Below are 24,499 nucleotides of genomic sequence, written 5' to 3'. Positions count from 1 at the left end.
ATTCTAAGTTGCCAAAACACGCAACATAAAATTTGTAAAATAATTGTGCAACAAACTTAGCATTATACCTACACTCATATGATTTCTGATAGAGAATTAACTCTTGGCTTCTTGTGGAGTATGGTGTATGGTACAAAGGAGAGTTGTCTTAATGAAGAGAAAATTGTGAAGTGTCAGGTCACAACAAATTAACTGACTGGCCATAGAGTGATGTTGGGATAGTAGAGACAGGTCCTGTAATTATGATCTCTTTGTCTTGGGAAGTTATGAACTGAAGCACTAGAAATAAATACATAGAAGATGCTCTTTGAAAAACAGTGATGTTGCATTTTATTATTACTGTGTATTCTAAGTTTTCTCTGTTAAGACGGTCACCAGTAAGCAAGTTTGCAACGTAATAGTTTGCTCAGAATATATATAAAACTGTCTCATTTTTTAGAACAACTTAAATGCTCATCACAAAATGGCCTGACAATATTATGTACACAGGATTGTACACAACAAATTGGAAGAAAGTGCACACAAACATTATGATCCTTGCAACTCAAAAGATATTCTTCAAAGTCCATGCTTATTGAACTATGACTACATTTTGATGTTTAGTACATACCTTATTGAAAAAAGAACAAAATAACATTTTCCTCCATTACTTTAGATAAACTATAACTTGCAGTTTTGTGTTTTCTTCTGTTACTTATTTCAGGATTTGGTGTTAAACTTCGATAAAACTAAATTATTTAACACTGGAAACAAGGACATCAAATAGTAAAACTTGGTCCTTTTCTTTGTCCTTTGGGTTTGAAACCATCTGCTCACTTTGCACAGAAGAAATATTTTCAACTCTCAAATTTCTGCCAGCCGCATTGGAAATTATGCATAAAATACTTGAAGCTTTAATTTAGCAAATATTTTAAGTGTTGTCAGTGCCTGTAATTTCAGTTATTCATGTCAGAAATTTTTCATTTGTATTTATGAGTATTTTAAGTCAAGTTGAACCGTTCCAGCTTTTAGACACCCCAAGGAGTTTGCAGCAAATAGCATTCCCAAGGGTTGGTGGATGTATTGGCTGCAGTAACAGCCTAAACAGAGAAGTTAACACATTGAGTATCAAGTTACTTGTCCAAGTGTTTGAGTGAAATAACAAATTAATAAAACATAATGAAGGAGCTAATAGGTTGAACTATTCTTTCCATGGAGAATGGCATGTGGAATTCCATTTAAAGAGGAGATCAAATTGAGGCTATGACCTATAACTTGAACACAAAGTGATCAGAGTGTACGTCTTAGAAGTGGGAAATGGGAGGAAACAGAGCAGAAATTATTGAATGAGTTGGACAAAATTAGTATGTGTGCAAATCAATAGCACTTGAAATTAAATGCAAGCCAATGTAAAAGAACTATTCATAGAAATACAAATGGGCAAACTTTGTACTCTTTTAATGGCTCTGAAATAGCCATGGTTCAAATGGAAAGGGAGTAAAAACTCTCAACATACATAATATGGGATATATACAATCAGTTGAAAGCACCAATAAAATGTTGAACTATAAAATCAAAACAACTGTTAAAAAATGTAGAATTAAACTGTGTGATAGTTTGGTACCTTATCTATTCTGGCTGTGGAGTTATAAAGGAAATATGTAATAATTGAATGGAAGTGCAAGGAAGATCCAGTATAGTGAAGCCTGTAATCTCAAATCTAGTTTATAGTAAAACTCCAATAATTCAGCATCTCTGGGACTTTCGTGTCACTGGATTAACAGATTTTCCAGATTATTAGACACTACTCCTTTTAATATTCATACACAAACCTTATTTAATTCTTTTTACATGTCATATATTAGTTAATATTAATACATTTTCCATTGAACCCTGTGAATTTAAAGGGAGCAGGAAATATATGAGCTCCATCTGAATGCTCGTACTGGCCAGACTTACTCATATTCCTATCACCTGCTGTTTCAGACCCAGTCCTGGCCCCAGTCACAAAATCTGCTCACAGTCAGGACCCTCTGGTACCACAACACATCTCACTTACACTCCAAAGTCCTACCTTACATTTCAGAGCCAGTGGAATCAGCAGGACTTGCAAACAATCAGACACCAGATTTTTGGAGTTTTATTAAGGGACAATCCTTAGAAGACACAGGCTTTTCATGGACTGATGTTGGTAAATAGCATAGAAAATATGAAACATGAATATTATTTGTTAGATTGTGAATGCACAGCAAGTCAACTATGCTCAACCTAGTGTTGGGGACTTCTAGAGTTGAGGAATCATACCTTGAATGACCTACCTTTTGATGTCCATGCAAACTCTTGAATTTAGTTAGAAATACATAGAAAATACTAATGGAAAACAAGAAGGTGACTCTGATCTGTGAACTTAAAAAGCTAGTATAGGCTTCTTCATCTGCAATAAATAATATTTTGTACACATTGTTCTCAACAATATGAGAATAAAATAAAATTGTGTTTGATATTTTGACAGCTTGAAATCTTCATTCTTCTCATCATTTTTTTATTATAGACACTCAGTTATAATCTCATTTTTCAGTTTCACTTTGTACCTCAGTTCTGTTGCAAAAGCTAACAGATACATTTCTGTAAATGTAAAAAGCAGTTTCTACCAATTGAATTGTACCCAAAGGACACATTAAAATAGTTTATGATAGTTAAGAAAATTGTTTCAAATCAACTTTCCATTAGCCAGTCATACAACTAAATTGTCAGTGCTTGATTTTCTTTTGTAAGTTATTTGTTTACATTCTATATCGTACATCTGACGACAGTTTTTAACCATGACTAGCATTTACCATGTGCACTCTGCAAATTGCCTTAAACAAGGCTCATTTAAATATGCACCTTTTATAAACCATTTACAGATGCTTACTGTCATGGAACCTGAGAATATGTTTTTTTAAAAAATACTATATTCTACTAAGAGGAACACATGTTATTTCATAGAACATATACAATTACTGCATTAACTTCAGCTGATTTATTGTTCAAATATTGTCAGAACTTGATATATTCAGTTTTATATTTTATATTTAATTCTGTAGTAATGGCACAAACTGAAGCATAGAGAGATCCAGTACAGCAACCTAGTTCACACCAACCACCACCATCTATTTTGACACTCTTCCCACACACACCATTGTTATTCTCATCACAATCACACCTGCCCCTCTCCATATTGTACCTCTCACCTACACAATAGTGGCAATTTAAATGGCAAAATAACGCACATCTCTGGATGTAGGAGGAAACCAAAGCATCTGGAAGAAACCCACACAGTCAAAGAGAGAACATGCAACTTAATACAGACAGCGAAATGGATCAGCATCGAACTTAGATCACTGGTGCTAGTAGAGCTAGCTGCTCTACTAGTTCAAAGTAAATTTGTTCTCAAGGTACATATATGTTCCCATATACAATTCTCAGATTTATTTTCTTGTGGGAATACTTAATAAATCTATAGCATAATAACTATTACAGAAAGACTACCCAACTTGGGTGTTCAGCCAGAGTGAGGAAGACAACAAACTGTGCAAATACAAAAATAAAGAAATAATAATAGTAAATAAATAAATAAGCAAGAAATAAAGAGTGCATTAGATTACGAGTCCTTGAAAGTGAGTCGATAAGTTGTGGGAACATTTCAATCATGGGGCAGGTGAAGTTGAGTGAGTTATCCCCTCTGGTTCAAGAGTTGATGGTTAATGGGGAATAACTGTTCCTGATCCTGGTGGTGTGAGTCCTATGGCTCCTGTATCTTCTACCTTATGACAGCAGTGAGAAGAGAGCATTTTTTTTTTGTAATTTTTTTTTATTGAAGTTCATCAAACAAATATTTCCATGGTGGTGGGTTTGCTGCTTTCCTGTGACAGAGTTTCATGTAGATGAGGTTAATGGTGGGGAATGCTTTACGTTTGATGGACTAGGCCATATCCACTGCTTTTCATAGGTGAAGCACTCTAGTTGACACCGCTGTGTAAATCTAGGGAAGACAATCCTTGATGTGGCAATCCTTGCCAAATGTGTGAGATTGAGGCGCGAGCCCACTCCAAAACCCCTGTTTGTGTGGATGCTCGATCATTTGCTACCCTGTTACAAATTAATGCTATGAGATAACAGACAGTACACTGCATACGATCAAAGAAATTATTTTTATGAATCTTAACTGAAGGGTCAGTAATGAATAACAAAAAGAAAAGTGGCTCACAATCCATTTCGAACAAACAGGTCTCCCACCGGATCGTAACCCCAGCATCTTCTCTCTTCATCTCCTCTCAAACAAAAAGCCAAGTCCAACCATATTGTCCCTCACCAAGAAATGCCTCCCACCTATTGGATGGCACACATTCCACATCATCCCTTATCTTCAACAATAACCCAAAAAGGCTGAAAGCAGAACAAACAACTCTTACAGAGCTGCTAAATGAAATAGTTACAGCATAACAGTGAAGGTGTGAACCAGAGCATTACACTCAACCCCCACCCCGCCACCACAGATAGATATGTCCTGATGACTTCGAAAATGACTTTGTCATCCTGTCATTAATAACACCGTTTTCAAAGGAATTTCGTGATGTCAGAACCTCCAATCCGTTTGTAAATGTTAGTGACATATCTCACCAGGCAGATAGCTGCAACCCTCTGTTTCCCCAGCAGTACGTAGGCCTGCCTATCTGGGAGTCTCTTGACTCTTTGAGACCTCCACATCCTATCACCTGTATCTTCAGTTTCAGACTTTCCTTGGGATCTTTCTGGTCTACATTGTGAGGCCTCCCCCATCTATTACTCATACCTTCTGGCAACTCAGGTTACTCTACCACCTGGCTGAGCTCAGCTTCATTCCCAATTACTTTAGAGCCCAGTCCCCCTTTGAGGTCCAGCTGCAAACCTGCCTGTCCACAGATAATCCCCACGATTTCACCTGCCTCAATTAGTGTGCAGTTAGAAAAAGGCACCATATATCACACCCCATTTCTTCATCCTCCGAGTCCGTGTCCCAGGTAGATAGGGATGTAAAGAGAGCTTTTGGTACATTGGCCTTTATAAATCAAAGCATTGAGTATAAGAGTTGGAATGTTATGGTGAGGTTGTATAAGGCATTAGTAAGGCCGAATTTGGAGTATTGTGTGCAGCTTTGGTCACTGAATTACAGGAAGGATATTAATAAGGTTGAAAGGGTGCAGAGAAGGCTTACAAGGATGTTGCTGGGACTTGAGAAACTGAGTTACAGAGAAAGGTTGAATAGGTTAGGACTTTATTCCCTGGAGTGTAGAAGAATGAGGGGAGATTTGATAGAGGTATATAAAATTATGATGGGTATAGAGTGAATACAAGCAGGCTTTTTCCACTGAGGCTAGGGGAGAAAAAAAACCGGAGGACATGGGTTAAGGGTGAAGGGGAAAAAGTTTAAAGGGAACATTAGGGGAGGCCTAGTGGTCAGCTAACTTATTCTTTCCAGGGTGCCCCAAATTCTTTTTGAGGACTTGGTCTCCAGGCATGAATTGGGAGACCCTAACTTTTTGATCATACTTCCTTGATTCTGCTAGGTAACCAAGACCTCAGCTAATTCATAAACCTTTTTCAGCTCCCTTCTCATACAGACACATAAAGTCTTCTCTTTATCAGCCTCATTCATGGATATCTGGTAATGCCCACTCCTCCAGTCCAGCACTCTGAACCATGTCACACCATTCAGGCAAGCCGGCACATCCTCAATTCTCGGGACTGTATACTGGTGGGGTCTGTATGCCTGTTCAGAGTCCAATAGTCCACACACATCCGTACCTTTCCATTCTTCTTCCTGGCCACCACAATTAGAGATGCATAAGGGCTTCTAGACTCAGTGATGATCCCAGCTTCCTTCAACTTCTGCAGATGCTACTGAATGTCCTCCACCTCTGCAGGTGCCAGTTGCCGCGACCTTTCTCTGAACGGGGTGTCCTCTGTCACTTGGATGGTATGGGAGTGCTCTTGGAATAACCCACATCAGACTCATCAGTAGAAAAGGAATCTTCCAGCTTCAATATTTTCTCTATCAACCTTTTCTTCCAGCCTCCAGCTACCAGAAGTCCCCAAAGTTGAATGACTTGGCAGTCATCTTTCCTCTTTTCAGGGAGAGTTTCTCCCCAGATTGTCTCACAGGGACACTAGACATTACCATCACCAGGAATATCATCTTTATCATATGCGGGGGGGTGGTCACACTGGGTCATCTCAGTCCTAAACTCTGCCACAAGCTCCTTCACAACTTCCCGGGGTGGGTTATCAATGGTCACCTTAGCAAAGGGGACCTCTGCCAAGGACTGTACCCTGCAGATGGAGGCCACACATAGGATTTTCCATTCATGAGCATAGTTTGGTCATACCATGATGTGATGCAACCAATATACTTTCTACTACACATCAATAGAAGTTTATCAAAGTTATAGATGTCGCGTTAAAACATGCCTATGAAACTAGAGGTGCTGCCATGCTTTCTTCATAATTGCATTTATGTGCTGGGCCCAGGACAATTCCTTTGAAATAATAACACTGCAGTATTTAAAACTGATGATTCTTTCCACCTCTGATCTTCTAACGAGGACTGGCTCATGGACCTCTGGTTTCCTTTTCTTGAAGTCAATAATCAGCTCTTTAGTCTTGCTGACATTGAGTAAGAGGTTGTTGTTGTGTCTGCACTAAACCAGATTTTCAATCTCCCTCTTATATGTTGGTTCATCACCACCTTTGATTCATCCTATGACAGTCATTAGCAAACTTGAATATGGTATTGAAGCTGTGCTCAGCCACATAGTCATAAGTGTAAAGGGAATAGAGCAGAGGGCTAAGCACCCCAGACTTGTGGTCTACCTAGGCTGATGGAGATCATGGAGGAGATGGTGTCACCAATCTGGACTGACCAGGGTCTGCAAGTAAGGAAACTGAGTATTCAATAGCACAAGGAGGTACTGAGGCCAAAGTCTTGGAGCTTACTGATTAGTTTTGAAGGGATGATGGTATTGAATGCTGAGCTGTGGTAAATAAAGAGCATCCCGATGTATGCAGATGCTGTCTGAGCTGCTGAACATTCTAGTGCTTGCTGCTGCATTATCACTTGGGTTCTGTGCAGAAAAAGAATGGAATGTGTGGCCCGAGCAAAAATATGAAAGGCAAGGGTTTTGGTTTCTGGGGAAGGAGGGAGCAGGATCATGGATCAAAAATCATTTGAATGGTGGTTAAAATAAGGGCAGCGTGGAGTGGTCTGCCCTGTCAATTTCCTATGGCTTTTTCCAGGTATAGAATGTGAGGATTAATGTAGGATGTGTATAAATGTGTACTTGATGATCAGCATGGGACTGGCAGGCTGAAGGAACTACTTCTATGCTGTGTGATTATAACATACCGTGCCTCTACCAGCAGTGGATTTTCCCTTAGCCTTTCTAAAAAGGTTGAATCAGGGTCAGAAAGATTATTGTAAACTGTGAAAAGGAGAACAATTAATTATTGTAGAATATAAGCGGATTAGTGGAATGGCTAGGCACATGTCAAAAAGTAAGCTCACCTTCAAATGAGTAAACCCTCATGTTGTAGACTCAGCCAATTCCATTACGGGCATAAGCTTTCCCACCAGTATGGACAACTTGAAGAGGCGGTGCCTCAGGAAGGTAGCATTCAACACTAGGGATCCTCATCATCCAGGACATATCCTTTTTACTTTATTACCATCAAGGAAGAGTTACAAAGCACAATAATAGTGGGAAGCTGTTGCCTTGGATGGAGGTGTTGAGGACTAGTAGTTTGCAGATACAAAATAATAGGAGGAGAACTATGAGTGAGATGAGGATTTTTTTTTATATTGCACATGGTTGGACTCTAAAATATTGCCAAGAGGTGTGGTGGAGGCAGATTCCATTGTGAAGGCAAGGCAATGGATGTTGTCCACATGGCCTTTGAAACATCCCACTTGATCAAGAAGGTTCAGTCATTCGGAATTCAAGATGAAGTAGTAAATTTCATTTGACATTGGCTTCACGGAAGAAGATGGTTGCCTCCCCAACTGGAGGAGGGTGTACCACAGGGATCGGTGCTGGGTCTGTTGTTGTTTATCATCTAAGTCAATGATCTGGATTATAATGTGGTAAACTGGATCAGTAAGTTTGCGGATGACCAACATTGAAGGTGTAGTGAACAGCAAGGAAGACTATCAAGGCTTACAGTGGGATCCGCTCCAGATTGAAAAATGGGCTGAGGAATTGCATATGGAATTTAATACGGACAAATGTGAGATGTAGCACTTTTGGAGGGCAAACCAGTGTAGGACTTACATGGTGAGCAGTAAGGCAACAAAGAGTGTGGTAGAACGGAGAGGTCTGGGCGTACAGATTTTTAATTCCTTAAACATGGCATCATGGGTAGTTAGTGTCATAAAGAATGTTTTTGGCACATTAGCCCTCATTAATCAGAGTATTGAATACAGGAATTGGGATGTAATGTTGGAGTTGTATAAGATGAGGCTTAATTTGGAACATTGTGTGCAGTTTTGGTTGTCTATCGACAGGAATGGTGTCAATAAAATTTGAAAGAGTGCAGAGAAAATTGACAAGGATGTTACTAGGACTTGAGGACCTGAGATATAGGGAAAAGTTGAATAGGTTAGGACTTTATTCCCTAGAGTGCAGAAGAATAAGGGGAGATTTGATAGCGGTATACTAAATTATGAGGGGTATAGATAGGGTAAATGCAAGCAGGGTTTTTCTGCTGAGGTTGGGTAAGAGTATAAACAGCGGTCATAGGTTAAGGGTGAAAGGTGTAATGTTCGAGGGGAACATGAGGGGGTAATTCTTCACTCAGAGGGTGGTGAGAGTGCAGAATGAACTGCCAGCAGAAATTTGGATGTGGGTTTGATTTTAAAAACATTTGGATAGGTACATGGATTGGAGTGTATGTAGGGCTATGGTTAAATCTCAAGTTGATGAGACTAAGCAGATTAATTGTTCAGCACAGATTAGATGGGTTGAAAGGCCTGTTTCTGCACTGTAGTGTTCTATGACTATATGCTTAAGGACATGCAGTTGTGGAAGCATGGCATTTTTAACATAATCTACATTTATGTCAGAAAAATGTATTCTAAGAATTAATAAAGACAGACCAGGTCTCTCTGATAGCATACTTATAGAGAACACAGAAAGAATAGCAAAAAAAATGTAACATTGATTTTGTTTCTTAGGAATGCCAAAATTCTGGGATTAATTTTACACCTTTTGTGGAGCAGGGAAATTACAGGAAACTCTTTAGCCTAGGGTGGAGCCATTATAATGGGCTGAGATGAGATTGTGGGATCTCTTGAAAAATGAGCATGAAAATGAGGAATAATGGGTGCAGCGTATTTATGCCTGACTGTAGCTCAGTGGTGGGTATTTCCTTTCCACCCTATTTACATGTGCATGTACAGGAGAAATTCCATGCTGATGTTTTCAATAAATATACCCAGCCTTTTACAATTATGGCTGCATTTGCAGAGAAATTAAGTTGTTCCAGTTGACAAAAGGCACCAAGCTGATTTACAGGTAGGCATTCAAATAAACTGGTTCTTCTCTTTAACACAAGACCTCTTGTTTCTTTCAGAGATTTAAGAAATGGCAGTGTTCAGTTACTGTGCCCAATCTTGCTATTATTATGATGCCACTTCTGCATTTTTACGCTGATAGACCATGTCCTTTATGAAAACATTTAGAAATGGGCAGAACCCAAGGGACATGTCACTAATTGTATTGCTTCACAAAGCACAAGTTCTAGAATATTAAGACAGCATTTTTTAAAAGGGACTCCTGAGGACAGGTCCAGCCAGGTTAACACTATGAGTGCCTGAACATATGGCTTAGTTTCTATTGTATTAAGTTCATTGATTCTATTATGTTTATTATTCTAATATGCATTTATTGAGTATGCCTACAAGAAATTGAATCTCAGAGTTGTATGTAGTGACATATACGCACTTTGATAATAAATTTACTTTGAACTTTGAAATGTGGTGCATCAGCGCACAATTCTTTCACTTATAAATCTGACTTTCAAACTGACCTTGAACTGACCTTTTACTTCATTATGTTTTATAGAAACATAGAAAATCTACAGCACAATACAAGCCCTTTGGCCCACAAAGTTGTGCCGAACATGTCCTTACCTTAGGCTTACCCACAGCCTTTTATTTTTCTAAGCTCCATGTACCTATCCAAAAGCCTCTTAAAAGACCCTATCGTATCCACCACCACCACCGTTACCGGCAGCCTATTCCACGCACTCACCATTCTCTGCTTAAAAAACTTACCCCTGACATCTCTTCTTTAACTACTTACAATCACCCTAAAACTGTGCCCTCTCATGTTAGCCATTTCAGCCCTGGGAAAAAGCCTCTGACTATCCATACAATCAATGCCTCTCATAATCTTATACACGTCTATCAGGTCACCTCTCATCCTCCGTCGCTCCAAGGAGAAAAGGGCAAGTTCACTCAACCTGTTTTCCTAAGGCATGCTCCCCAATCCAGGCAACATCCTTGTAAATCTCCTCTGCACTCTTTCTATGGTTTCCACATCCTTCCTGTAGTGAGGTGACCAGAATTTTATTTTTAATTCTCCTTTGTTTGTCTCTATTTTTATCATGGAGAAAGACATGAAGGCTTTGGAACTAGGAAAAGTAAAAGGTAGGTGGGGGGAAAGTCTTGGGGATAGTCCATATTATAGTAGAGGAGGTACTAGATGTCTTCTTAAAGCATATGAAGTTAAACAAATCTCCTGGGCATGATCAGGTATATCCAAGAACACCTGTGGGAGACCTGCCTGAGATATTTGCAACATCATAGTCATAGGTGAGGTGCCCATAGACTGCAGGGAGCAAATGTTGTGCTTTTATTTGCAAAGGGCATCAAAGAAAACAGCTAGGAGCCATAGGCCATAAAGTCTGAGATCTGCAATAGTTAAGTTACTGGAGAGGATTCTGAGGAATAAGATATAGTTGAAAGTTCAGGGGTTGATTGGGGATAGCCAGCATGACTTTGTTCGTGGGAGATCATGCTTTATGAACTTGAATGAGTTTTGTGTTAAGGTGGCGTTGTGGATAATGAAGTAGGTTTTCAAAGCTTGCAGAGAGATTTAGGCCAGTTAGAAGAGTGGGCTGAAAGATGGCAGATGGAGTTTAATGCTGATAAGTGGGAGGTGCTACATTTTGGTAGGAATAATCCAAATAGGACATACATGGTAAATGGTAGGGCATTGAGGAATGCAGTAGAACAGAGTGATCTAGGAATAATTGTGCATAGTTTCCTGAAGGTGGAATCTCATGTGGATAGGGTGGTGAAGAAAGCTTTTGGTATGCTGGCCTTTATAAATCAGAGCATTGAGTATAGGAGTTGGGATGTAATGCTAAAATTATACAAGGCATTGGTGAGGCCAAATTTGGAGTATTGTGTACAGTTCTGGTCAACAAATTATAGGAAAGATGTCAACAAAATAGAGAGATTACAGAGGAGATTTACTAGAATGTTACCTGGGTTTCGCACCTAAGTTACAGAGAAAGGTTGAACAAGTTAGGTCATTATTCTTTGGAGCATAGAAGGTTGAGGGGGGACTTGATAGAGGTATTTAAAATTATGAGGGGGATAGATAGAATTGATGTGGATAGGCTTTTTCTATTGAGAGTAGGGAAGATTCAAACAAGAGGACATGAGTTGAGAGTTAAGGGCAAAAGTTTAGGGGTAACACGAGGGGGAACTTCTTTACTTAGAGAGTGGTAGCTGTGTGGAATGAGCTTCCAGTAGAAGTGGTAGAGGCAGGTTCGATGTTGGCATTTAAAAAAAAATTGGATAGGTATATGGACAGGAAAGAAATGGAGGGTTATGGGCTGAGTGCAGGTAGGTGGGACTATGTGGGAGTAAGCGTTCGGCATGGACTAGAAGGGCCGAGATGGCCTGTTTCTGTGCTGTAATTGTTATATGGTTATATGGTAACTTAGCAATCTGATGAGGGCAGGGCACTAAATGTGGTTTCTAAGAACTTCAGCAATGCTTTTGATAAGGTTCCATGTGGCAGGTTGCTTTGGAGAGTTAGACTGCACAGAATCCAGAAAGAGCTGGCTGATTGGCTACACAACTGGCTTGATGGTAGAAAACAGAGAATGGTGATAGATGTTTGTTTCTTAGACTGGTGGCCCATGACTATGGGTGTGCTAGGCCCATGGTGTTTGGCATTAATATCAATGATTTGAATAGGCTTGTAGAGGGCATGGTTGTTATGTTTTCAGATGATGCTAAAATTGGTGGCATAATGGTCGATAAAGAATATGATCAAAAATTGCAAGAGGATCTTATACAGGTGAGTAAGTGATCTAACGAATAGAAAATGGAGATTAATTTGGATAAGTGCGAGGTGTTGCATTTTGGAATGGAAAATTCAGATTAGAGTTTTAAGATGAATGGCAGCAATCTGGGAAGTGTTTTAGAACAGAGAAACCTTGAAGTACAAGTACTTGGTTCACAGACAGTGGAGTTTCAGGGAAAGAGGGTGGTGAAGCAGTCAAGTTAGCAATTCATGGGGTTGTTGTACGGGATGTTGTTGAGACTATTTGAGAATTGTGTTTAGTTTTGATCATGCTGCTTGAGGAAAGAAGGTATTAAACTGGAAAAAGTGCAGAAAAAAATACAAGGATGCTTCCAGGACTTAAAGGACTACGTTAAAGGGAGAGGTTGGACAGGTTAGGACTTATTCCTTTGAGCACCTGAGACTGACAGGAGATCTTACGGAGGTAAAAATCATGAGGGGAATAGATAGGATAAATACACTCAGTCTTTTTCCCGGAGTTTTGTACTCAAGAACTAGAGACAACAGGTTTAAGCTGAGAGGAGAACTTGAGGCATTCTAGGTTAGCATGAACCAAATGGGCTGAAGGGCCTGTTTTCCTGCTGTATGTCTTTCGCACTCTTAGTAAGTGCTCGTGTGTGTAGTTATATGTGAAAACTTTATTTCTTGCTTCTTTAAAGCTATGAAGACAAGACAGCTAAACCAACAAAGGACTGCTTAATTAACTATCCATGCTTGCCATCATGGAAATTATAACGTAAAAGGGCTCTTTTCTCTAGAAAAGAGAAGATTGTGAGATAATCTGAGGGCATCTTTAAAATGATGAAAGGAAAGGATCTGTTGATACAAAAATGTCGAATTGTAGAGAGGTCAATACAAAGAGCCATGAGTTCAAATTAAAAAATCACCATTATGATTGATGAATTAAAGATAATATCCTTTACTCAGTCATGGGCAAGAATGTGAAATTTACTTTCACAATAGAATTATTGAGATGAATAACTTAAATGTTTCAAATTGGTAGCTTCCAGCTTTTAGATCAGTGGGAAATACTTTCACCTCTGAGAATGATAATTCTGGGGTTCACAGTCTTAGCCCGATCACCAAACTGACCTGACACTCCATTATAGAACAGAGAGTATTGTATAGTTATAGGTGATATGTTAAACTGAAGCCTAGCCTGCTCTCTAACACTGTACCTTCTGAGCTGTTTGTATGCACAGTCACGCGGTAACTGAAATGCTGCCATGCGCATAGACTTTGTTATTACGCAATTAGAATTTTCTTTTATGTAATGTTACTATACAGCGACTGTGCAGCTGAAAAAAAATAGACGGAATACTGCTCTCTAATAAAGTGTTTTGACTTTGAATGAATTACATAGAGACCGGAGCTAAACAAGCAGACATTCAGGGGAAGAACCTCCAGGGAGATCTCTCAGATGAATCTTCCACCAAGTCTCCTCCTGAATGTCTGCTGAATACAAAACTTTTACATCTCTTGCTTATCATTCTCTGTATGGCTCATTCAAAGTCACAACAGTTGGGGGCTCATTGAGGATGTTTGTCTGGGAGTTGGATTCTGTTGGCTTGATGGTGGCTCTTAACAGTGGTTACATCTACCATAGCCACCTTTCATCATTCTCTTCTGGTCTATCCTTCTGACCAATGCTACTATCACCCATTGGCATCTCCAAGTATAAGACTTTCTGGATGGTTGAGCTCAGACATGTAGTGATTATATTCAGGAATACTTGCCTGGACAGGCCACACCTGAGTATTTCTTATTGGCTCAATATTTCCATTCAGCATAGTCCACTTCTAAATAACTAGCCTTATGCTCTAATTTCTCTCACTTCCTCTCATCTGCTATCTGACTTTCCCCTTGAAGATATGATGTCCCTCTCCTCATTACTGTGAAATTCACAGTTGTTATCCCCCTGGGTAAACACTTGCCCATCAACCTAATGTTCTTCCTCTTTGGGCATCCCTATTGCAGCAAACCTGTGAAAACTCACTCATTGGGCAATATCCTATTAATCTATCAGACTGCTGAGATACCAGATTCAATATTCCTTGTACTCTCTCATTCCTCTGTAACTTCTTGCTCATGTCTCTTTCTCCCTCTGTAAATATCCCAACTGTTCCTTACGTCCGATGAATGGTCTCGGCTCAAATTGTTGACTCTTTTTTTTCCCCCTCGATGGATGCTTCCTGATATAAAAGAGTTAGTTCTGGCTAATAACTCTTTTAGTAAACTTGATTAAAAAGATTTTTCTCCTGTCTTGAGAGGCCTGCTATTCAAAATTTGGGTGCTGTATTTTCTACATTATAACTGTGATAATACTGTATTTCAGCAATGTTCGATGAGCTGTAAAGTCCTGGAGGTCATATGCATTTCTTGTTTTATATGGAAGAACCAGAGGATCAATTGTGAGGTGAGATAGTGGGTTGAAGCATATATGAAGACACATTTGCAGTTGTCTGTAAATGATCTGTTTCTAGTATATAAATTCAGTGGAAAACTGAGAATGTATTAAAACTCCGAAAGGCTGACATTTCAAACTAGGATATAGTGAACAGAGGCCTACCATCAGTTCAGTGCCGCATAATGAGGTAAACTCATTTTATTGCTTGGACTTGTTGTTTACTCCAATATATAATGATAAAGCATGTCATTTTGGATCCTGCAGCTATAATATCTTTATCTAAGATGTGAAAGCATGTGACACTGTCAAGGGCATTGTGGAAAATAAGCTTCGTGTGACTCAGTGTTCTGAAAGAGCTTACATTCCACCATTAGTAGTGCAGGGGAAAGCTGAGTGAACAGTTTCATTTTCAGTATTCGTATGTGAAATGGGACTGGTTCTTTCAAGTACTGGTAATTTTCTTAGTGACAGAGGGTCAGCTCAGTCCATGAAATTTATCTTTATAACTCTTGTGTAGTTTCCAGCATTATCTCTTGTACACCCTATAGAGCAAAGATTCCCAACCTGGGGTTCACAGACCCCTTGCTTAATGGCATTGGTCCATGGCATAAAAAAGTTTGGAAATCCTTGCTGAAAAATACATCGGACGGAGCAGAGTTGTTATTATTTATAATTGATTGTGGAATATAATGCATTATCTTCCATTGATAAAGCCAATCAACAGATCAGAATTATTATAGAATAATTTAGAGTCACAGAATTAGAATTATGGTCCAATTGGGTCCAATTTCCTGTGTTCAGCTCATATATTTCTAAACACTGCTCTGTGTGTTACCTATTCGAAAGCTTCATACATTATACTACTGTGCCTCCCTCAACCACTTCCTGTGGCAGCTCCTAAGATATACTCAATACCATCTACATGGAAAAGTTGCCCCTTAGGTTCCTTAAATTGTCTCCTCTCACTCTAAACCTATGTCCCATAGTTTTGGGCCTGCCCCACCATTCTAGGGAAAAGACTTATCTATGTCTCACAGAATTTTAAACATTTAAGGTCACCCCCTCATTCTGCTACATTTCCAAGAATGAAAATATAACTTGTAAACTTCTCCCTATAATTAAGGCCCTCTCGTTATTGCAATACCCTCAAACATCTTTTCTACACTCTTTACAGTTTTATCACATTTTTCCTATAACAGGGTGACCAAAACTGTATACAGTATTTCAAGTGCGGCCTTACCAACAACTCATACAATTGCAAAATATTGTTGCAATTCCTATAATCAACGTCTTGACTGATTTATGGCAAAATAACACATGTTTTGTGTCTCATTACTTCAAGTAAAGACCAGGAGAATGTTAATAGCAGCAAAATCAGGGCTAAACTAACATGGAACCCTTGTGTTTTACGCCTTCGCCAGATGTGCATGAACATTCAACATCATTGGTAATTTAGGCCCAAGTGGAAAGTTTGTGCATGTGTGTAGATTTTTGCCATTTCCACATTTTTTGTTTTTGCAGAATTCCACATGGCTTTGTACATCCATGAAAGGGAAAAAAAAGCAATTATAATAAATAAAAATTGCCCAGAGTTGTAAAACCTGCCAACTTTGTTCCGTGATCACTCACATGCTAATGGGGCCAGGAAAACTCAGACAGTGTGAAATTTTGAGAGCTGACATATATAATTAACATTAAGCTGAAAAAGAAACTACAAGATTGCCCGATGTCAGAAAAAGAAATGTAATAAAAATGCAACAAGTGTCCCTCTGACAGTAGGTTGACACGTTATTGCATAGAAGAGAGTTCAGCACATATCTAAGTCGTATTTAATTTGTTCATCTTTAACGCCAAAAAAAGCTGCACAGACTACTGACCAACACTGTTGTGGCTTATTATGATGACAACAAAATTCCCCATCAACATTAAACAAAAACTATAATGTAGTGTGATATTACACTTGGGTGATGTAATAATAAATTCCAGAGTATAGTTATATCCCATTAACACTGATCATTCCTCCTGGAATTTTATTTAAGGATAAAATGGGTGTTTAACTTTGGACAGAATGCAAAACATTTAAATTCCTTTCCACTTCTGCAACCATGTAAAACAGTTTCAGATGGGCATTGACATAAAATCAGCGGTCTAATTCAGGATTGACTGTCAAAGAGTCCTTTATTTACATTTAAGACATGACGTACAGATCTCATTTGCAGTGTCCTTTGAAAGTTTATTTCCTTTCTCTGATATTCTTCTTTTTGGGTTTTCTCTTGTGTAGATTTTATTTTCCCAATGCCACAGAAAATATATTTTAAAGCATATCACTATTGCTCAATTTCAAGTGAAAGGTTCAGTGCATGATCTAATCAGATAAACCTTAAGGATTCAGCCCACATTTCTACTCTCTCTATTCCTATGACTGTGTGGCTGATCACAGCTCAATTGCCATTTATAAATTTGCAGATGGCACCACTTTTGTTGGCAGAATCTCAGATGGCAATGGGGAGGTGTACATGATTGAGTTAGATTGGCCGGTTGAGTTGTGTTGCAACAAGAACCTCACACTCAATGTCAGCAAGGCCAAGGATTTGATTGTGGAGTTCAGGACTGGTAGGTCATGAGAACACATATTACTCCTCGTTGACGGATCAGTGGTAGAATGGTGATCAGCTTCAAGTTCCTGAGTGTCAGCACCTCGGAGAATCTATCCTGAGCCTAACACGTTGGTGCAATCATTAAAAAAAGCATTCCAGCAGCTTTACATCTTTAGCAGTTAGAGGAGTTTTGGCATGACATCAAAGACTTGCAAATTTCTATAGATGTACAGTAGAGAGCATTCTGACTGGTTACATCACAGCCTGGGATGGAGGCTCCAAGGAGATTGAGAGAGGCAAAAGAGGATTGAAGAGCTGAAGGGTAATGTAACTGGTGGAAATGTACGGCATTCACCACCACTGACCTTGGGTTGTGGTTCACTTTAAGAGGCTTGTCTGATATGATGAAGTAACTACGTAAAGCACTTCTATCACGCTTTGTGTTCAGTTTTTTGGAGTTCAAGATTTGAAGGATTCTGCTACCATGCCCCTGCCATCAGGACATGACCATGAGTGTGTCAACACACCTCTGGACGAGCCAGAGGCACCTGCTGTTCCTCCACCCGTGGAACATAGGACCTGAGCTTTAGACGGGCTCACAATGCCAGTTTTAGTGAATTTTTGTTGGGTTGGGGGATGCACGTGTAGGACAATGTAATTGGTGGAAATGTATTGAATTCACAGCCAGCAACATTGGGTTGGGGTTCACCTTAAGAGGCTTGTCTGACGTGTTGATGTAATTATGTAAAGGACTTTTACTGCACTTTGTGCTCAGTTTTTTTGGTGTTCAATAAATGAGTTGTTACAATTTTACTTAAATGTAAACATATGTGAAAACCTGCAGAGTCAGTGAGCTCCATTATGGCAACAACTTTCACCAACATCGAAAACAACTTTTAAAGCTGGTGCCTTAAGTATGTGGCATTCATCATTAAGGATGTTCACCATCCAGGATGTGGTCTTCTCATGACTACCACTGGGGAGGTGGTTTAGGTGCTTGAAGACAAATACTCAACACTTCAGAAATAGCTTTTTTTACTCTGTCATCAGATTTTTGAATAGTCAATGAACCCCTGAACACCGACTTGTTATTCCTTTTGCTGAATGATTGTAAGTTTTGGTAATGCTATGTTACTGTACTGCTGACACAAAATAACAATTTTTATGTAAGACTGAAATAAATGACAATAATAATAAACCTGATTCTGACTCTGATTTAGTTCTGGATCTCTGGAGGTTTGCACTTTGCGGACTGCACACCTGTATCTGCATTGTTAACTCATCTTCCTCCCTCATATACTCTTTGCTGCAATTAACAAAATAATTCAGCCAGGAATCTCCTCATTAGTGATGAGAAACTTAATGAAATGATTAAAATGTTCAGTTTTTGAAGTTGGAAGAATCAGTCAGGAAAGCCCAAGGAAATTATTGGTGAACATGCTTACAAGGAGATTGTGCTACTCAGCTTGAATTCATGAAAAGAATAGCAAGTAAAAATTATTTTATTCATATTTTATTATAAGTTTCAATTTATAATTAAGTTCTATTTTGCCTAGAAACAGAACATAGGAATGATTTGCATACCCTAGAGATAAACAACTTTATAGAATTAAACTGGCTTGGGTTTTCTTACTTATAGCCAAACTTACGACAATTATGTTTGATATGCCTCTTAGAGGGAGAATGTGATAGCATTCAGTATATTCATTTGTCCTTGCATGCAACCTTCCATGTTTTTTTAAAATTTTGCCATGTTCATAGCAATTTTGATCCATTTACAAAATAGGAGCTGACTCTTTTGAAGCTGATGATATTTGAAATTTGTCCTCATGCCTGAAGTACAGACTTTGGCATTGACTTTGCTGAGAAATGGATTCTCTTCTCACTTTCATCTCCACTGCAAATCCCTACGGTGACACTATGAAAGCCTGGTGGCTTAATACTGACTCATTTCACAGAAAGCTTGTTTCTTGGACCCTGTCAAGGAATTCAAATTCCATACAGAGTCATTCCCCTGTGGCATTTGGCTCACTAGTCAGAAATTGGACATTTTTCCAGATGAATCCATCAATTCAGTGAAAAACTAACTTGAGATTATAATACCCCAGCACCTACTCCCACTGGAAAGCTGCTCACATTCACTACTGAACCTAAATGTTGCACACAAACTTAAATTCCATAGATTCTGACCCCTGATTATGACATGCCTAATGTCTTTCTCCCTAATTGTGAGAACCTGAGTGGCAGTGAGTTCTTGCATGACGTAATACTGTCACACAGGGTAGCTAGAACAAGCACTATTCAGAAAGTTTTAACAACCAACAAAACCCACTTCTGGCCTAGACATCTGTCAGACCTATCAAGGACAGGAAAGTCTTTAATCCTTACGAATAAACAAACAGCTAAAAATGTAAATAACTTTACAAAGATAAAAACATCAAAGAAAACAAGCACTTCTATATAAAAAGTTAACTTACTCTGAACCCTTTCCATCATTTCCTTCCATTCAAATGAACAAACTCACAGTTTTAGACATGGGACAGGTTCAGAAGCAGTTCTCCCCACATAAAGGCTGAGGCGTAAAACAGGATTGTACCTTGCTATGGGGCAAATTCAGTCACTCCAACTTTGAAGTGCAGGTGGGAAATTGCGAGTGGCACTCAACCAGTCAGAAGATTGTAATAAGGAAGTGGGGAGCTAGTGCCTATTCAGCATGTATGTTCTGAATCCTTATCTATAATGAATTTTTCACAATGTTGGATAACAGTGATAAAGGTTCAATAACAAATTTCAGCTAGTTATGCGGGTAAGATCCCTATTTATCTTTTGGAAAGCAGATAAAGTAATCCTCATACAACAAATACCCTTCACTTGACAAATTCACGACAAAATCAGGCTATCAAAAATTCTTTAATTTCACACAGAAGCAACTTAGTGTATAACTTTTGTCATTGCATATTTTTGTTAAAGTAAGGGATTTTAAATACAATAAGCATCAAGTTGAGGTAAATGCCAGGTCTTTAGAAACGCTAAATACTTTTTACAATCACACATTCAATATCTCAATTTTCTACATCCCATGCGTTCCCATAAGCTAATAAAACTAATTATTTTTGAATAGAAATATCAGATTTTGTTATATCTATTGAAATATTGTGTCAAAATGTTTGAAGGCCCACTGAAAACTTACCTATTTATTTTTATTGAGATACAGAATGGAACAGGTCCTTCAGGCCATTCGAGGCGTGTTGACCAGCAACCCCCAATTTAATCCCAGCCTAGTCATGAGACACTTTACAATAACCAATTAATCTACTAATCAGTATGTCTTTGGACGTTGGGAGGAAACCTGAGCACACGGAGGAAACCCACGCAGTCACAGGGAGAACGCACACAATCCTTACAGTCAGCAGCAGGATTTGAACCCAGGTTGCTGGTGCTCTGAAGCATTGTGCTAACCACTACGCTACCGTGCTGTTGAACACTTAATACCCAGCTTCTACTTAAGTTGGCTTCTACTTATTTCCATTATGGGATTTTGGATAGTTTGGTTAGGATTTCATTAAATATATAAAGCTATAAAAATATAGATGCTCTTCACTCTGTTAATGTTTTACTTAAAATTATGCATTATATTAAGTTTGTGAATAAGGACAATGCTTTTAAAGAAACATTTTATTAGACTACTGTGATCTATAATTTAGGTACAGATCAGAGACAGCTGTTATTAAAATATTACCGTACATCCCATTTTGATATCTGCTGAAAAACATCAGTTTTTAATAATTGTCACATTGCTGGCATGGTCAGATTACCATAAATGCAAATTCAAGTAGAACTATAACACTGCATACTTATAAATTTCTATTGGAAAGTTAAAAGGCTAAGGCAAATAAAACCACTTTCAGCTTATATATATATATTGCACGTGGAAAATAAAAACAGTTTCTTAAATTTTAGAGTTCTATAAATAACATCAAAAACAATGTTTATTTTACTTTATTTACTGATACACTGCGGAGAGGCCCTTCTGGCCCTTCGAGCCATGGCAGCCCAACAGCCTTGATTTAACCCTAACCTAATCACTGGACAGTCTTACAGTAACCATCGAACCTACCTAGTAAATCTTTGGACTGTGGGAAGAAACTGGAGCGCCCACGGAAAACCCACACATTCCACGGGGAGGACGTACAGAGACTCCTTTCAGTAGACGCCGAAATTGATCTCCAAGCTGTAATAGCATCGCGCTAACCGTGAAACCCCAGACCTGACCTTGAAAACACTGAAAATTTGGTAGTTTTGGGAACATACTGGAGGGTAAAGGAACTTCATCCTTCTATTCATTTTTAAAATCTAGATTAAGTTCTGACTTACATGGTAATCAATGACAAAAATAATGATAAGATCAGTCTGAGACAGATAATGTTACAATGATTAAAGCTATTTTGCATCTAAGCATTTAAGATATTCCCTGGGTTCCTCTGTTAAGGAATTCTATATCTATTTACATGAATTAAGTGAATCAAAACTTTGTCTTCAGGCAGCCAAAGTTGCATAATAACTCAGGATTGATGCTGTCAGATTTTTTCGAGGCCTGTCCGCCAGGGCATTGCAACATTTAGATGACCTTTATCTGAGGGAACATTTTAATCTTGATGGAAATTGGAGCACTTTTTTTTCTTGAGAATACTGTTGCTTTCACTATGTTGAACAAATGTAACACCTCTATAAAAGGCTGAAATGTATTCCATTTACAGAGACCATTGGAGCATATGATGCAGAAGGAGCTGATGTCTGCTGAGTTGTTCTGTGCACTCATTTCAATTTAAGCTATGAGATGTTTTGCTTGAAACAGCAGTAGTGTTTATGCAATGTTTTACAGCAGAGTTCCCCACGTGTTAGTGAAGAGTTTAAGTGGGTGTCACTTTGCTATTTTTTCATTTCTAGTATTCATCAAAAGCACAAAAAACTACTTTTTATAACTCATTTGTTATCACATCATTCCATCTACTCTGATCCTCGTAAGATACAAGATCGTGTCCACCATTAAGTTTAACAAAGAACAAAGTTGCTGCCAACAGCTATACATAGGGGGCACCACATGTACACTAATGCCCCAGGTCTTCATCGATTTGGATTTCTCTATAAAAAGCCACACCCTTCTGAAGCTCTGATGATAAAAGAACATACATGATCGTACTCTGGTCATCCAGTGCAACTTTTTTTGAAAACGCTTATACAAGTTAATTTATTTTTGTGACAATTTTAGTTTGACGTTAATGACTGTGCTGATAAGAAAAGGTACAAAAGTTAATCATTAAGTGTACTTTCTATTCATGAAAGGAAATAAGGTCACTCTGTAATAATATAATTTTAACTAGTATTGGTGAGGAGTCAGGCAAGGGTTCATCAATGGGAGAGGGATCTACTTCACCAAACTAATAAGGTGAAAATTATCCTAATTGTCCACTGGGTGAGATCAGAAATCTTCTAAGGTTGACAGAAAAGTAAACAGGAGAATTCTTTTCCTGTCCTATCCAACAATTGCACTTCAAATAGCGTCACCAAACTAGTCTTTTTTAATCACTCTTCTGCTCATGTTACATTGTAATGTACAAGTTCACTGCTATTTCTTTCCTGTCCCATTACATTTGTAATAGCTATAATAATTAATTGGGGAGCTAAGGTTGATGGGTGGTGGTCAACTTTAGCACTTGGGAAACTTGGAAATACATTCAGCCTCACTTTCCAGTGTTATTCTGATCACCACCTTGATTCAAACACATGTAGCAATCTGTCCAAGACTCCACAATGTCCAAACTCATGCCCTGTTAACTGTCACACTCTGACCACTTCCATGCACTGATCTCAGATACAAACTCACTATTGGCACCATCTGACCACTGAAACATATTGTGACCGTGGCCAAAGCCTAATCGCTACAAAATCCTGATCATCCCACACTACTACACACTGCCATTCTCTGACCTTTCCCTCACACTGATGATTAATCACTGAACTATCTCACGCCTTACTCAATCTCAAATACCTTCTTAGTACCTGGATAATGGTTTTCCATATGAATTACTTCAGAACTGCAAATAAGAAGTCCCAAATTTCATTATATAAATTTCCTATCATGCAATACCCAAAGGATTTTTAAAATATTTCCATATATTCAATGTTTCAGGGTCTAGATATTTTTTTTTAAATATTTAAATGTAATTTGAGAATATTTGTATTGCCTAATTATTTACAGCTATGGGATTTTGAAACAAGAGCTGATAATAGGAATCTACTTTCTTTAAAACACCAATGTAAGAAAACAAAAAGGAAAAGTACAAATTTGTCTGGAGACTTCACTTTGGAAGAGAATTTTAAATTATTTTGGGGGGGGGGGGGTGTGTGTGTGTGTGTGTGTGTGTGTGTGTGTGTGTGTGTGTGTGTGTGTGTGTGTGTGTGTGTGTGTGTGTGTGTGTGTGTGTGTGTGTGTGTGTGTGTGTGTGTGTGTGTGTGTGTGTGTGTGTGTGTTTCCAAGACTTGTTAATTTTCTACATGCTATGTATATTTGCATTCCCCAACAGGCACATATTTTATTAATTGCCTCTAAGATTTTTTGATGGAGTACTAAACAGATCAAAAGAATGCTGAATAAATGAATTAGCTATTAGTAATTTCAACCTTGGTTCTGCTTTACTTAATAATCTCTTGTTCCTACATATCAGCATTTCCTCAGGCTCTAAAATCTCTTTTGGAAGATATGTCATATTTTCAATGTGTCAATATATCATATAATCCATGATATGCAACCATTTGTAAGATACCTATTTGAATGAACACACTTTGTGTGAGATACTTAATTCATTGGGTTCAGCAATTCTGAGTTAATTTATGGATATGTGAGTTTGAATATTTCCATTGACACAGTTAATATCTACTACTGAGAGCTGACCAACAACTTGTACGAAGCTGACCAGCTCTCCCTTACCTTTTTTAAGCACATGCAATTCAAGAATCCCTTGAGTCAGTAGTTATGCAGGCTTTGTAACTTAAGCTAAATGTATTCCATATATTCTTTCATGTGTGTTGGAGAGGAAAGGAGCAGATTAAAACTGGGCCAT

Source organism: Hemitrygon akajei, chromosome 3, assembly GCF_048418815.1.
Source record: "Hemitrygon akajei chromosome 3, sHemAka1.3, whole genome shotgun sequence".
Lineage (NCBI taxonomy): Eukaryota > Metazoa > Chordata > Chondrichthyes > Myliobatiformes > Dasyatidae > Hemitrygon > Hemitrygon akajei.
This window is presented reverse-complemented; position numbering follows the sequence as displayed.